Source organism: Pan troglodytes, chromosome 5 (assembly GCF_028858775.2).
Source record: "Pan troglodytes isolate AG18354 chromosome 5, NHGRI_mPanTro3-v2.0_pri, whole genome shotgun sequence".
NCBI classification, from domain to species: Eukaryota; Metazoa; Chordata; class Mammalia; order Primates; family Hominidae; genus Pan; species Pan troglodytes.
Genome location: NC_072403.2, coordinates 150,394,083 through 150,406,665, shown reverse-complemented (window position 1 = coordinate 150,406,665; position 12,583 = coordinate 150,394,083). Strand labels below are relative to the sequence as shown.

Here is a 12,583-nt window from a genome sequence, read left to right as displayed (position 1 = left end):
TGTTGGAGAAAGGCCTGGTATACCAGGAGTACTTTGAGAAACAGTGTAGAGTAGTGGTGCCTCTCAGAAAACCATCTGGTCCAAAACCCAGCTTGTGACTCTGAGCCACCTACGCATTCATCCACCATAGGAAGTCCTTTTCTGAGTTCCCCTCTGCACCCCTAGTCCAGGACCCCGTTGGTGTATAAGCCTTGAAAGTTGGCAGCAGGACCGAGTGATTGCCAACGGGAGCCTTGCTGCCTGCTGCAGGGCAGTGTGGAAGAGCCTGCTAATGCACTCAGGCTGATTCCCTGCACCTGCTCACTGGCCCTAGGGAAAGCCCATGAATAGCAATGTCTGGCCAGTTTCTGCCCTGATCCTGTAGATTTCTCTGTCATTATGCTTACCAGCCTACTGTCCATCCCCCATAGGGGAAAATTAGTTGTGAAGTTTAGTCCAAAACTTTAACTTCCAATTTTTGGATTCTAGCCTGTATGTAGCAGAGATCCTATGTCGGAACTGGAAAACAAAAGCAATGTTTTGGTGGTTTTCTTTTTCTTTTTTTTTTCTTTTTAAAGAGATAGAGTCTCCCTCTGTCATCCAGGCTGGAGTGCAGTGGTGCACTCATAGGTTATTGTAACCTGAACTCCAGGGCTTAAGGAATTCTCCTGCCTCAGCCTCCCAAGTAGCTGGGACTACAGGGGCCTGCCACCATGCCTGGCTAATTTATTTTATTTTGTTTTTTTGTAGAGAAGGGGTCTTGCTATGTTGCCCAGGCTGGTCTTCACTCTTAGCCTCAAGTGATTTTCCCACTTCAGCGTCCCAAAGTGCTGGGAATATAGGCGTGAGCCACTGCCTGGCTGTAGTGTTTTCTTTGAAACAGTTACTGTAAAAAACTGGTAATTGGGGCCAGGCACTGTAGCTCGCGCCTGTAATCCCAGCACTTTGGGAAGCCGAGGCAGGTGGATCACGAGGTCAGGAGATGAAGACCGTCCTGAACATGGTGAAACCCTGTCTCTACTAAACATACAAAAATTAGCTGGGCATGGTGGTGTGCTCCTGTAGTCCCAGCTACTCAGGAGGCTGAGGGAGGAGAATTGCTTGAGCCCAGGAGGCGGAGGCTACAGTGAGCTGAGATTGTGCCACTGCACTCCAGCCTGGGCGACAGAGTGAGACTCTGTCTCAGGGGAAAAAAAAAAAAAAAAGGTGGGCACAGTGGCTTACCCCTGTAATCCCAGCACTTTGGGAGGCTGACACGGGTGGATCACGAGGTCAGGAGATTGAAACCATCCTGGCTAACACAGTGAAACCTCATCTCTACTAAAAATACAAAAAATTAGCCGGGCGTGGTGGTGGGTGCCTGTAGTCCCAGCTACTCGGGAGGCTGAGGCAGGAGAATCGCTTGAATCCAGGAGGCGGAGGTTGCAGTCAGCCGAGATCGCACCACTGCACTCCAGCCTGGGCAACAGAACAAGACTCCATCTCAAAAAAAAAAAGCCCCCCAAAAAACCCTGGTAATTGGTTAGAGATACTTTTCTAAATTGTGATCATATGGACTAGATATTAACTTGTATAAAATACTAGAGAAGTATGCCTTTTACTTATTTGTAGTTCCATATAACAGAAGCTTGCCTCGTTCATCTTTCAGAATTCTAAAACAATTGAAAATATTTTTTAATGAACATCTTTCTAAAGTATAGTCTACACCCAGAGCCTGTTTACTGGTCATGGTTTGTGCAGTAGTCATGCATGGTCTTTTTTCATCATGAGGATAGTTCTGTGGGAGTGGCAGGACAGGTGGCATTGCCCCTTTTTGTTGTGAGCAAGCAGTTCCTGCAATATTAAGACTTGCCTGAAGCCATAGAGATAATTGGTATAGACTGGATTTGAATCCACTTCTCGTGACTTAGTCCCACACTCTTCATGACACTTCAACAACTCTGCTCAATCAAAGAGTACAATTTAACCTCGTTTTAATGCCCTGGTGTCACTGTGACTAGTCATTGGACCTTGTAATAATCTGGTGATGCCCTGGTGGCCGCTGAATATTGTAGAGATCTTTGCTTTGGCATGAAATGGATCTCTGCAGTGTTCTTTAACTTCCAGTGACTGTTTTGTATTTCACTTTTGCTGGAAGCCTTTCTCTTTTGACAGTGTACTTGCACCTGTCTCTGGTAGTCCCCACCACTCTTTGGCTTGGTGTTGCTCCTGTGTTACCTTGTGTGGGGGGGGTCTGGGTAACCCAGTGTATTGCAACAGTATTGACTGGAAGATGCATGAGATCCCGAGCCACAATCCTGTGGGCAGTGCTGTCTGGTTGGAGGCCATTTTGATTTCTTCTTTGCCATATTTTGAGTGGTTGAATTTGTCAGAAAAATGATCCGTTGATAAGTGGATGTTACTCTAATATGTAACTATGTTTTTTACATGTTTATCTTCTGTTGGCTTTTCGTTTTGGTACGGTGGAATAAAATACATGTTTGTGTTAACATCATGGACCGGTGACTGTATTTGGCCATCCCAGTGTTTTCTGTAAACATTACATTTTAATCACTCCTGTAAAAATCACTCCGAGTTTTTAAGGAGGATTATCATCTACTGCTTTGTTTCACTTACTAAGCAAGTATGCTTTTAAACCTTGATTTCACCATTAACCACTTTCTCCAATTACTTGTTGATTGTCACTCTCTTTTCTCCGTCTGATATTTAGACACCGAGTTTATTTACTCATTTTTCATTTGGTTGAAATTGCATCCCCCAGATTTCTATTTCATGTTCTTGTTTGTATCCTCTATATTTAAAAAGTCAAGAAATAGTGAAGATAAGACGTATTTCAATTATTTAAAACCACTTCTACTCTACTAAACGTTTTTGGCCAAATACTTTAAACGATATTTGAGCCTCATTAATGCGAATGGGAATGATATAAAATGTGGCTGAAAAAGCTGATCTGACCCTCTGGTTTTCCATGAATTTGTTAATAAACCACTAATATCCCAGTGCAGAGAATTCACATGACTTTTTACTAGTTTGTGTTGAAATGCTATAATCCCCATTTTGCATCCTAGATCCACAGTGTTTGCTCAATGAGTATTTTGATTTGCACATAGGAGACCTACAAAAATGTTTAAATACAACCTGAATTAATTGAAAATAGAGATTACAGAAAATTCTGTGACTCAAGAAATGGGGCTCAGAGAAAAGAAAAATAGTTATTTTTCTACAATGACAATGACAATAACAATGACAGAAGCATTGTTATTCCTTCTGTCATTCTCTAAACATTGAAGAATTGACAGAAGAGTCTCACTCCTGATAGGAAAAGCTTTTGGTACTTTACATAGTTACTCTCTATTTTGGTTGTAAAATATAAGAGATGGTGATAGTTTTAAAGATGTCTTTCTTTTCTAATGAAATGAAAACTCAAAGAATTTTGACTTTTGTGTTTACCTAATGAGAGAAATCAACTTCAGTAATTATTTAGAGAGAGCTCTTATTGAAGCAATGACCACACATTTTCTTCTCTCGGTGCCATTTGAAGCATTTTAGTAAATATATGTACACAGTCTTTAAATTGGACATGTGAAGGGATCCAAGTAGAGTTAGCTTAACAACAAGGCTAACTAACGTGTCAGGGCTGGAAGGAAGCTCCGAGATACCCTGTCTGATCCCTTGTTTGGCAGCTAAGAAGGGAGGATGCAGAAAAGTGAGTTAGCTTGCTCAAGGCCTGTATCCAACAGGGCCCAGTGAGGCTATGTCCTTACATTCCTTTGTCCCCTCTTAAGGTATTGAGAGTGTGTTCCTTTCTATTAGTCTCTTTAATTTTGACATTCCTGACTGCCCTGTGAGGGTCAAGTGACAAATTCCTTTTCTGACCTTACAGAGCAGGTTTTGGAAGCGTCTGAGTCACTCTGTATCACACAGAAAGTTTTCTAAGCAGATGTGCAGAAGATAAGCAACTTACCATAGCAAAGACAAAAGAGGAAGAACGCCAGTCCTGAAAACAGGCTTTCTCATGTCACTTTTATTCCACACAAGAACAGAATTTATTCAGTTTTCAAAGAATGAAAGAGGAAAAAGAAAACAAAAACAAAAAACCAACCCAAGGGCACCAGGCTGCAGCCTTTCTTTGTTAGGAACTGAAGTCCCTAGAGACAGTTGAGTAACTTAATAGAGCTGTCAGAAGCACACCTGCCTCGAAAGCAATAGATGCATTTTAAAACTTTAAACTTAGCATTCTATTTTTGACTTGGAACTTTTTCCCTCTTGAGTGGCTGTAGACTTATTATAGTTAATAGCTGAGTTTACAAAGATGCATTAAATAAAAATAGAACACAAAGGAAATCCCAGCCATTACCATGAACAGAATGGTAAGTTACCTCTACTAGAACTTTACTGACTTTAAGCTAGAGAGAAAGAGAAAGAGAAAGAGAGAGGTAAAACAAAAATCCAAAAGGAAAAGGCTCAGATCATGTTCGGCATGATCAAGAGGAGGGTCAGAAGAGCTGTTTTTGTGGGCCGCACCGTGCTCTGTGGATCTTGTAACTCTGTGATTATCATGCACCGTGGCAAGACTCCACCCCTGAAGATGGTCTGCCGATTTGAAGAATCATTTTCTTGCTTATTTTTAAACTCTTAAAGACAGGGAAAAAGACTGAAGGAGCCTAAATGCTGTGGTTTCCTCAAACCATTATTGTTGTAAATCCTATGGGTCCTGAAGTAACTCACTATTCCTGAAGTTTCAAACTGCCTCACGACTCAGAAGCCTTGGCAGTTGAAAGGGAAATTATTAGCTTCTTCCTTGAAATGTTGTCACTAAGGTTAAAGGGGGACAAAAGTTGGTGAATGTGGTGAATTTCAGAAGTAAACTACCTTTTTATAGAAATTCCATAGTTGTTTGCAGAGCTTTGAGTTTTTCAAATACTTAGTTGGTTTCAAAACACAATATTTTAAACAAGTAGGCCTTAAAGAAATTAAATATTAGAATAATGTATTCAATTATCTATGCAGAAGTTACCAGAAGCCTGGACATTTACCTTGGCGTACCTTGCTGTTAATATCTTAGTATGTCTTCTGGAATTTTATCTTTTTGTTTGATGATTAAAAGTAATTATAGTCCAGTTACTCTCTCCGGTTATGTTTTATTAACACATATATTGTGGCAGAACTGTGGTCCGCCTGGTTGATTGGTACATGAACTTGAATAATTCTTGATTTTGTGGGTGGAGAAGTTGCACCTGTTTCTGTAGTTGAAGGTTGGTTATGGTTTTTACTTCCTCAGATTACTCAGATGCTTAGGAGAAAATGACACAAATGACTTTTTTTGGTGGGTGGAGGGTCCCGTTGATCTGTATATGTTGCAAGTCAGTTTATCAGGGAGCACGTTGAAGAAATACACAACGTGAAAGAACCTACTGTTGTATCTTTCCTATGAGGTTATTTTTATGTGCTTTAACCTAAACCCTCTGAATTATAATACACATATGTTAGGCATAGTGGCAATGGCAAAGAGAAAACAATTTAGACTCCAGTGGTTTTGTTTTTCTCTCCTATAATACAGTTCCTTATAAGTTTACTAAGAAAGGGAATTTGGGGACATTATTATGACATCTTTTGGTATCCTCCCTCCATCTGGACATACTGGTGTTAATTCTTTTGTAAGAAATATTTCCAGAAAATATTTTTCTTCCTTTTTCACTTCCATCATCCTTCAAATATTTAATTCAGGCAGAATGAGAGTAGGAAAAACTGCCTTCTGAGTTTGTTGTGGTGAAGTTGCCTGGAGAGAGAATGGTATCTGTGTTTGTGTGTTTGTAAATGAGACTCTTTCAGATTATTAATCCTTTAAGGAAATGATAGTTTATAAAGATTTCACCATAAAGTTTAACTATAAATGATCACTGACTTTTCATTTAATAATGAGTTTTAATACCGTCATGTGTAGGGAAAATACATCTATTTAATTGTAAGGAAAATATGACTTTTCATAGGAATCTATGCTGGTGGTTATGTGTCTTATCTAGGTTTTATATACTTTCCACTAATGATTTGCTTTTGGATGAAATAGCAAAGTAATAATAATTCTGCTTTACATATCTGTGCAACAAACATGGATCACCTATCATGTTCCAGCACCCTGAAAAGTACCGGAAGTTAAGTGTGAATGAGCAAGTTGCTGCTTTAAGGAGCACTCACGTTGGGTGGGCAGAATTGTAATACCATGCCAGCCACGTGAATGAAGTGCCATGGGACATGGTGCAAGCTTGAGATTGATCCTGCTACTGGAGAGGAGCATGGTTAGATGAGGCTTTAGAGAAGTAAAAAGCAGAGTATGGGGGTAAGGGCTGCATTCCAGACAAAGGAGGCAATAGCCTGATTCAAGACAATAGAGGTACAAGACCCTATGGAATATGACGCAGAGCTTACCAAGGGGGTCACTTAATGGGATACATCCAGAATAGTTTGGAAAAAAATACTGAGTACAAGTCCAGACAGGCCTTTATTAGCTACATGAGGAGTTTAGGATTTATCCTTATCTTGTGTTTTTTACATAAGTAGAAACATGATTTTTTTTTTCCTCTGGAGGGAAAGGATGGTGCAATTGGAGTTCTTTTGGAAAGATGTAATAGGTGTGAAGGTGGATTAAAAGGTCAGATTTCGAAAGAAAAAATATCAGCTACAAAGGTACCAAGGAGTACTCTGTCTCAAAGAAACATCGCAGCCATAGGCACTATGCTTTGAAGCGACATCAGGGCTGGATAAATGGCACAAGGTTCCATAATAAAATCTCCTTTCTGCACTGCTGCTCATGAGGTGTCACTGTGCTTCTGAGGAAATGAGTGGAGTTACAGACTGGAGTTCAGTGGACAGCAGTGGAAGTCAAGGCAGCTTGCCACAGCTAAGGGCAACCGAAAGAGGCTGGAAGGTTATCTAAGCCAAGAGCCCAGGTCAACTTGGAAACTCATCTTTACCTTCCCTGGGAAGATGAAACCAGAAGGACCTAAAGGTTCTTACAAAAAAAGAGAAAAATCGAACACTTTGAGTGTTAGGAGAGCTAGCTAGGGTGCCATGAGTGAAGTCACAAATTTCATGAAAAGGAGCCAAATGAGGGCCACTTTCTTGACTGATGTCAAGAGACCTAGACCTAGGCTTGGCTATGAAGAAAAAAAAAGTTGAAATAACCTCAAGAACTGGCTCAGGAGGGTGTATATAGATATCTATGTATCTCCTGGGGGATGGAGCCTCACTTAGTCCTCCAGGCTGGAGTGCAGTGGCATGATCTCAGCTCACTGCAACCTCCGCCTCCCGAGTTCAAGCAATTCCCCTGCCTCAGCCTCTTGAGTAGCTGAGACTTAGAGGCGTGCACCACTATGCCCAGCTAATTTTTGTATTTTGAGTAGAGACGAGGTTTCACCATGTTGGCCAGGATGGTCTTGATCTCCTGACCTTGTGATCCGCCCGCCTCGGCCTCCCAAAGTGCTGGGATTACAGGCATGAGCCACCATGCCCAGCCCCAGGAGGGTATATTTTTAAATGGCAAATTAGAGCAGAGCTCCCATGATTCAGGGAGGAAATACAGTGATGTGAATGTGTCTACCCAAGGCCAGAGGCCATTGAAGAGCCTCCATGAAGCATTTGTGTAGTTGCCTTACTGCTCCATGGTTAGTTTGAGTCCGGTACAAAATACCCCAGGATTCAGCTATTTCCTAAAAGAAAATGCAAAGAGGATGAAGGTTGCCCTTGGGACTCAGTAGGTCAGGCCTGGCTCTGGAGTGGAGAAAACTCAAACAGGATACAGGCTCGGATGATGCTGGTAAGAGGCAGTGTCCAGAGCAAAAACCCGCGTTCCATATTCCCCTGCCTACAGAGCTGAACGGACTGAAGGCACTAAAATGGAGACTGGTTTTAAATCAGTTTCCCTGGTGAGCCAGGGAGACAGTGAAATTAGCCAGTTTAAAGTTATAATGCTATAATTTTTTTCTTCTTTCTGTTGTGCCTGAGGTAGTAATAAATATATAGAAAAACCCAGATTAGATCTCTTGTCTGAGAGATTCAGAATACTGGTGAAACTAGAAGTATTGTAGAATAGTAGGGGAGTGGAGAATGATTAAAACGTGGGTAAAATGTGTTAGTCATGGTCATAGGTGCCACCAGAGTGGATTCTTCTCTAGGGAATTGGCTTAACCTGGTCATTGTCATCTTAAAAGTGTCAGAGGGTTTCAGCATCTCCAATCTCTTGCATCGAGGGGGAAATGGAAAGCACTGTGATGGGAAATATGTCTTCAGTCTCCTCCGACTTCACAAGCTTCTCATGCTTTAAAAGCATGTCTAGAGATACGGCTGTGAAAATAAGCATTGCCTGTCTGTATACAGTAGCCCCACCTTATCCTTGGGGGATACGTTCCAAGATCACCCAGTGGATGCCTGAAACCACACATAGTACCAAACCCTATATATACTATATTTTTCTTATACATCCCTACCTATGATAGTTTATGAATTAGGCACAGTAAGAGATTAACAACATAACTATAACAAAATAGAACAATTATAACAGTATGCTGTAATAAAATTAATATAAATGTGGTCTCTTTCCCTCTGTCTTGATATCTCTCTCTGTTTTAATATTTTTGGACCTCAGTTGACCAGGGGTAACTGAAAGTACCGAAAGCAAAACCTCGGATAAGAGAGGACTACTGTACTGTACTTTGCAGTTGAGGTGAAACAGACCTGTGAATGGGTATGGAGAAGGATTTTTCCATCTTTATCTGGGCTTTTTGGCAAGAGTAAGAGGATACATAGGGAGGAGATATGGTTTGCCTGTTTTGCTTGTATAATTTTGTTTTGTGTTTTGCCAGGAATGAAGTCAAATTTTGAGCTGATCTAGACACACTAATTCTGTGTATTATGCAAACTAATTTCTAATTTATTCTCATCCCCACTATTTTATGGAAATCAAAATTAAACTGGTAGCACACAAGTGAAATCATACTGGAGTGGTTTTGAAGACATAATTATCTAAATATTTTTGGCTGCATGTGTGGATACCACTCCCTCTTGTAGAGATAATAATGTTAAACTTTAACATGATGCTGGATGTTGTAATCCTACAAGGGAGAGAAGTGGTTGCCGCCCTAAGGTCATGGTTGGCAAAGGCCAGACCTTTGTGCTGTCCAGAGGACTACAAATCCTGTGAGTGTGCATCATCTTGGACCCACTCCCTTTCACAAAAGCTTCCTAGGTATTTATTTTTCAATCTCAGTAGCAATGATCAATGGTGTCAATCATAATTTCAATGGATAGTTCTTATTTTTTCCTAGTTTGAACAGTGTGCCTTTTCATGTTTTATACTCAAACATACAGTTGTAAACACAAGGGCTTTTTAAAATTATTTTATTATTATTTTTTTGGAGATAGAGTCTCACTCTGTTGCCCAGGCTGGAATACAGTGGCACGATCCCAGCTCACTGCAACCTCTGCCTCCCAGGTTCAAGCGATTCTCCTGCCTCAGCTTCTGGAGTAGCTGGGATTACAGGTGTATGACACCACACCTGGCTAATTTTATATTTTTCGTAGAGATGGGGTTTCGCCATGTTGGCCAGGCTGGTCTTAAACTCCTTACCTCAGGTGATCAGCCTGCCTTGTCCTCCTAAAGTGCTGGGATTATAGGCATGAGCCACTGTGCCCGGCCCACAAGGGATTTTTTTTTAATATGATAACTTTATATTTGACATTAAGAAAAACCCCTTTTGTTGTCATTGCTCGAGGTTAATGCTGTGAAGTTTTCAGATAGTGATACCTATAATTTCAGCAATTTAATAGAGGTTGGTATTTGTGCTGTTTAGAAGTGCTATAACATTTTGCTGCAGTAAGTACAAGGGTATGGAAAAAATAGGTTTTAAGCCTATGTAAACATAAATTGAAGACGATTTAAAAGAAAAACAAATCATGCCCATCTCACATAATTATTACCTTGCTAAATGTATAAGTTCCCTAGAGTCACTGTAACAAATTACCCCAAGCGTGGTGGGTTAAAATAACCAGTTTATTCTCTCCCTGTTTAGGAAACCTGAGTTCTAAAATCAAGGTGGTAGCAGAGTCCTGCTCCCACCAGAGGCAGTATGGGAGAATCCTGTCCTGCCTCTTCCAGCTTCTGCTGGTGCCAAGTGTTCCTTATCTGTGACAGCATCCCTCCAGTCTGTGCCTCCATCTTTTATGACCTTCACTGTGTCTCTGTATCCTTTTCTCTCTCTCTCTTTTTTTGAGACAGAGGTTCGCTCTTGTTGCCCAGGCTGGAGTTCAATGGCGCAATCTTGGCTCACTGCAACCTCCGCCTCCCAGGTTCAAGCGATTCTCCTGCCTCAGCCTCCCATGTAGCTGGGATTACAGGCATGCGCCACCATGCCTGGCTAATTTTGTGTCTTTAGTAGAGACAGGGTTTCTCCATGTTGGTTAGGCTGGTCTCGAACTCCTGACCTCAGGTGATCCACCAGCCTCGGCCTCCTAAAGCGCTGGGATTACAGGCATGAGCCACCATGCCCGGCTCCATTTTCTCTCTTATTAGGACACTGTGAGTGGATTTAGGGCCCACCTTAATGCAGTATCATCTCATCTTGATTCTTACCTTCCTTAACTTATGAAGACATTATTTCCAAATAAGTTCACACTCTGAGGGTGGACATGAATTTGGGGTGGACACTATTCAACCCACTACATTAAATTATATATGCTTTAACTTTAGGAGAGTAGCTTAATTAGATGGCAGTTGGCAAGAACTACATTGATCATTATTAATTTTGTGTATTCTTCTGTTATGTGACTTACCACACTGAATTATATTTATTCCACTCATCTCTTGCACTAAACCACAAGAAGGCAAAGATTCTTTTCCTGTGACCTGACATAATGTACCTAATAGTATGTGTGTGTATTCATACCAAAAATAAAAAATTACTGAGTTAAGATGGAACCTTAGAGTTAATTTAGTCCCCTTGTTCTATTCAGTCCTCACATTTACAGGCCATGAACTGCTGTGAGACTAACTATTAGGGCATCCAATCTTTTGGCTTCCCTGGGGCCACATTGGAAGGAGAAGGATTGTCTTGGGCCACACATAAAATATACCAACCGTAATGATAGCTGATGAACTTAAAAATTGCAAAACAATCTCATAATGTTTCAGAAAGTTTACGAATTTGTGTTGGGTCACATTCAAAGCTGTCCTGGGCTGCATGTGTGCCACAGGTTGGACAGACTTGAACTAGATAGTGGTATAGATATGACTGGAATGAGATTCTCTTTACTTTTCAATCCACTGTACTTTCCAGCATATAAAGTCATCTCTATTTAAAAAGGCTTAAACTGCCAGGTGCAGTGGCTCACGCCTGTAATCCCAGCATTTTGGGAGGCTGAGGTGGGTGGATCACGAGGTCAGGAGTTCAAGACCAGCCTGGCCAAGATGGTGAAACCCTGTCTCTACTACAAATACAAAAAAAAATTAGCCGGGCATGGTGGCGGGCACCTGTAGTCCCAGCTACTTGGGAGGCTGAGGCAGAGAATTGCTTGAACTCAGGAGGTGGGGGTTGCAGTGAGCCGAGATCGTGCCACTGCACTCCAGCCAGAGTGAGACTCTGTCTCAAAAAAAAAAAAAGGCTTAAACTGTGAGTATTCAGAGTGCTGTTAAATACGCCTAATCACCTGAGACCCTGTGTATTAGCCTGTGTTCAAAAGTCTTAAGTCTCTAAGGTAGGAGTTCCTTTCTCTCTCTGTACAATTTGAAAAGTTAAACGTAACCCATGAAAATATTTTCAGGAATACCTCTGTAATTCGTAAATTACATGGGAGAGACTACTCAGAACAGGAGAGGACAGAGAATAACTCAGATCAGCCATGGAGAGAGTCCCGTGGTGAGATGGAAGAGGCTAATCAGCTGGTCTGGTTTTGATCTTGTTTGTTAGGTGAATCAATCACCTCATGGTTTACACAAATGAAATGAGCTATGAGGTTCCCTCCCATTCTGTTCTAAGAGTTAATATCAGGCCGGGGATGGTGGCTCACGCCTGTAATCCCAGCACTTTGGGAGGCCGAGGCGGGTGGATCACAAGGTCAGGAGATCGAGACCATCCTGGCTAAAACAGTGAAACCCTGTCTCTGCTAAAAATACAAAAAAATTAGCCGGGCCTGGCAGCGGGCGCCTGTAGTCCCAGCTACTCGGAAGGCTGAGGCAGGAGAATGGCGAGAACCTGGGAGACGGAGCTTGCAGTGAGCTGAGATCACGCCACTGCCCTCCAGCCTGGGCAACAGAGTGAGACCCTCTCAGGGGAAAAAAAAAAAAAAAAGAAGAAGCGTTAATATCACTGTTCATCATTCCCCATGCAGTTTTTTTTTTAATCCTAACTAGCTTCTGGCTAGAGACCTCTTATATATTCTTGTGATCATAGAAACTAGTACAGTGACTTCCTTATGGTAGACAACATATTTATTACCCAGGTGCTATTGGTGATTCATGGTGACAGGGAGCAGAAACCCAGCTGGGATATGCTGCACCGTATATTGAAAACCAAAAGAACATAGAGCATCCTTACTGTGTGGCAGTGAGCACCCC

At 41.6% G+C, this 12,583-nt stretch overlaps 1 protein-coding gene across 2 annotated transcripts in view; it reads left to right on the top strand.

The window, feature by feature from the left end:
• NHSL1 (NHS like 1) overlaps positions 1-12,583 on the top strand; it is a 156,105-nt gene that overhangs the window by 15,396 nt on the left and 128,126 nt on the right. The gene's annotated exons all lie outside the window — the stretch shown is intronic.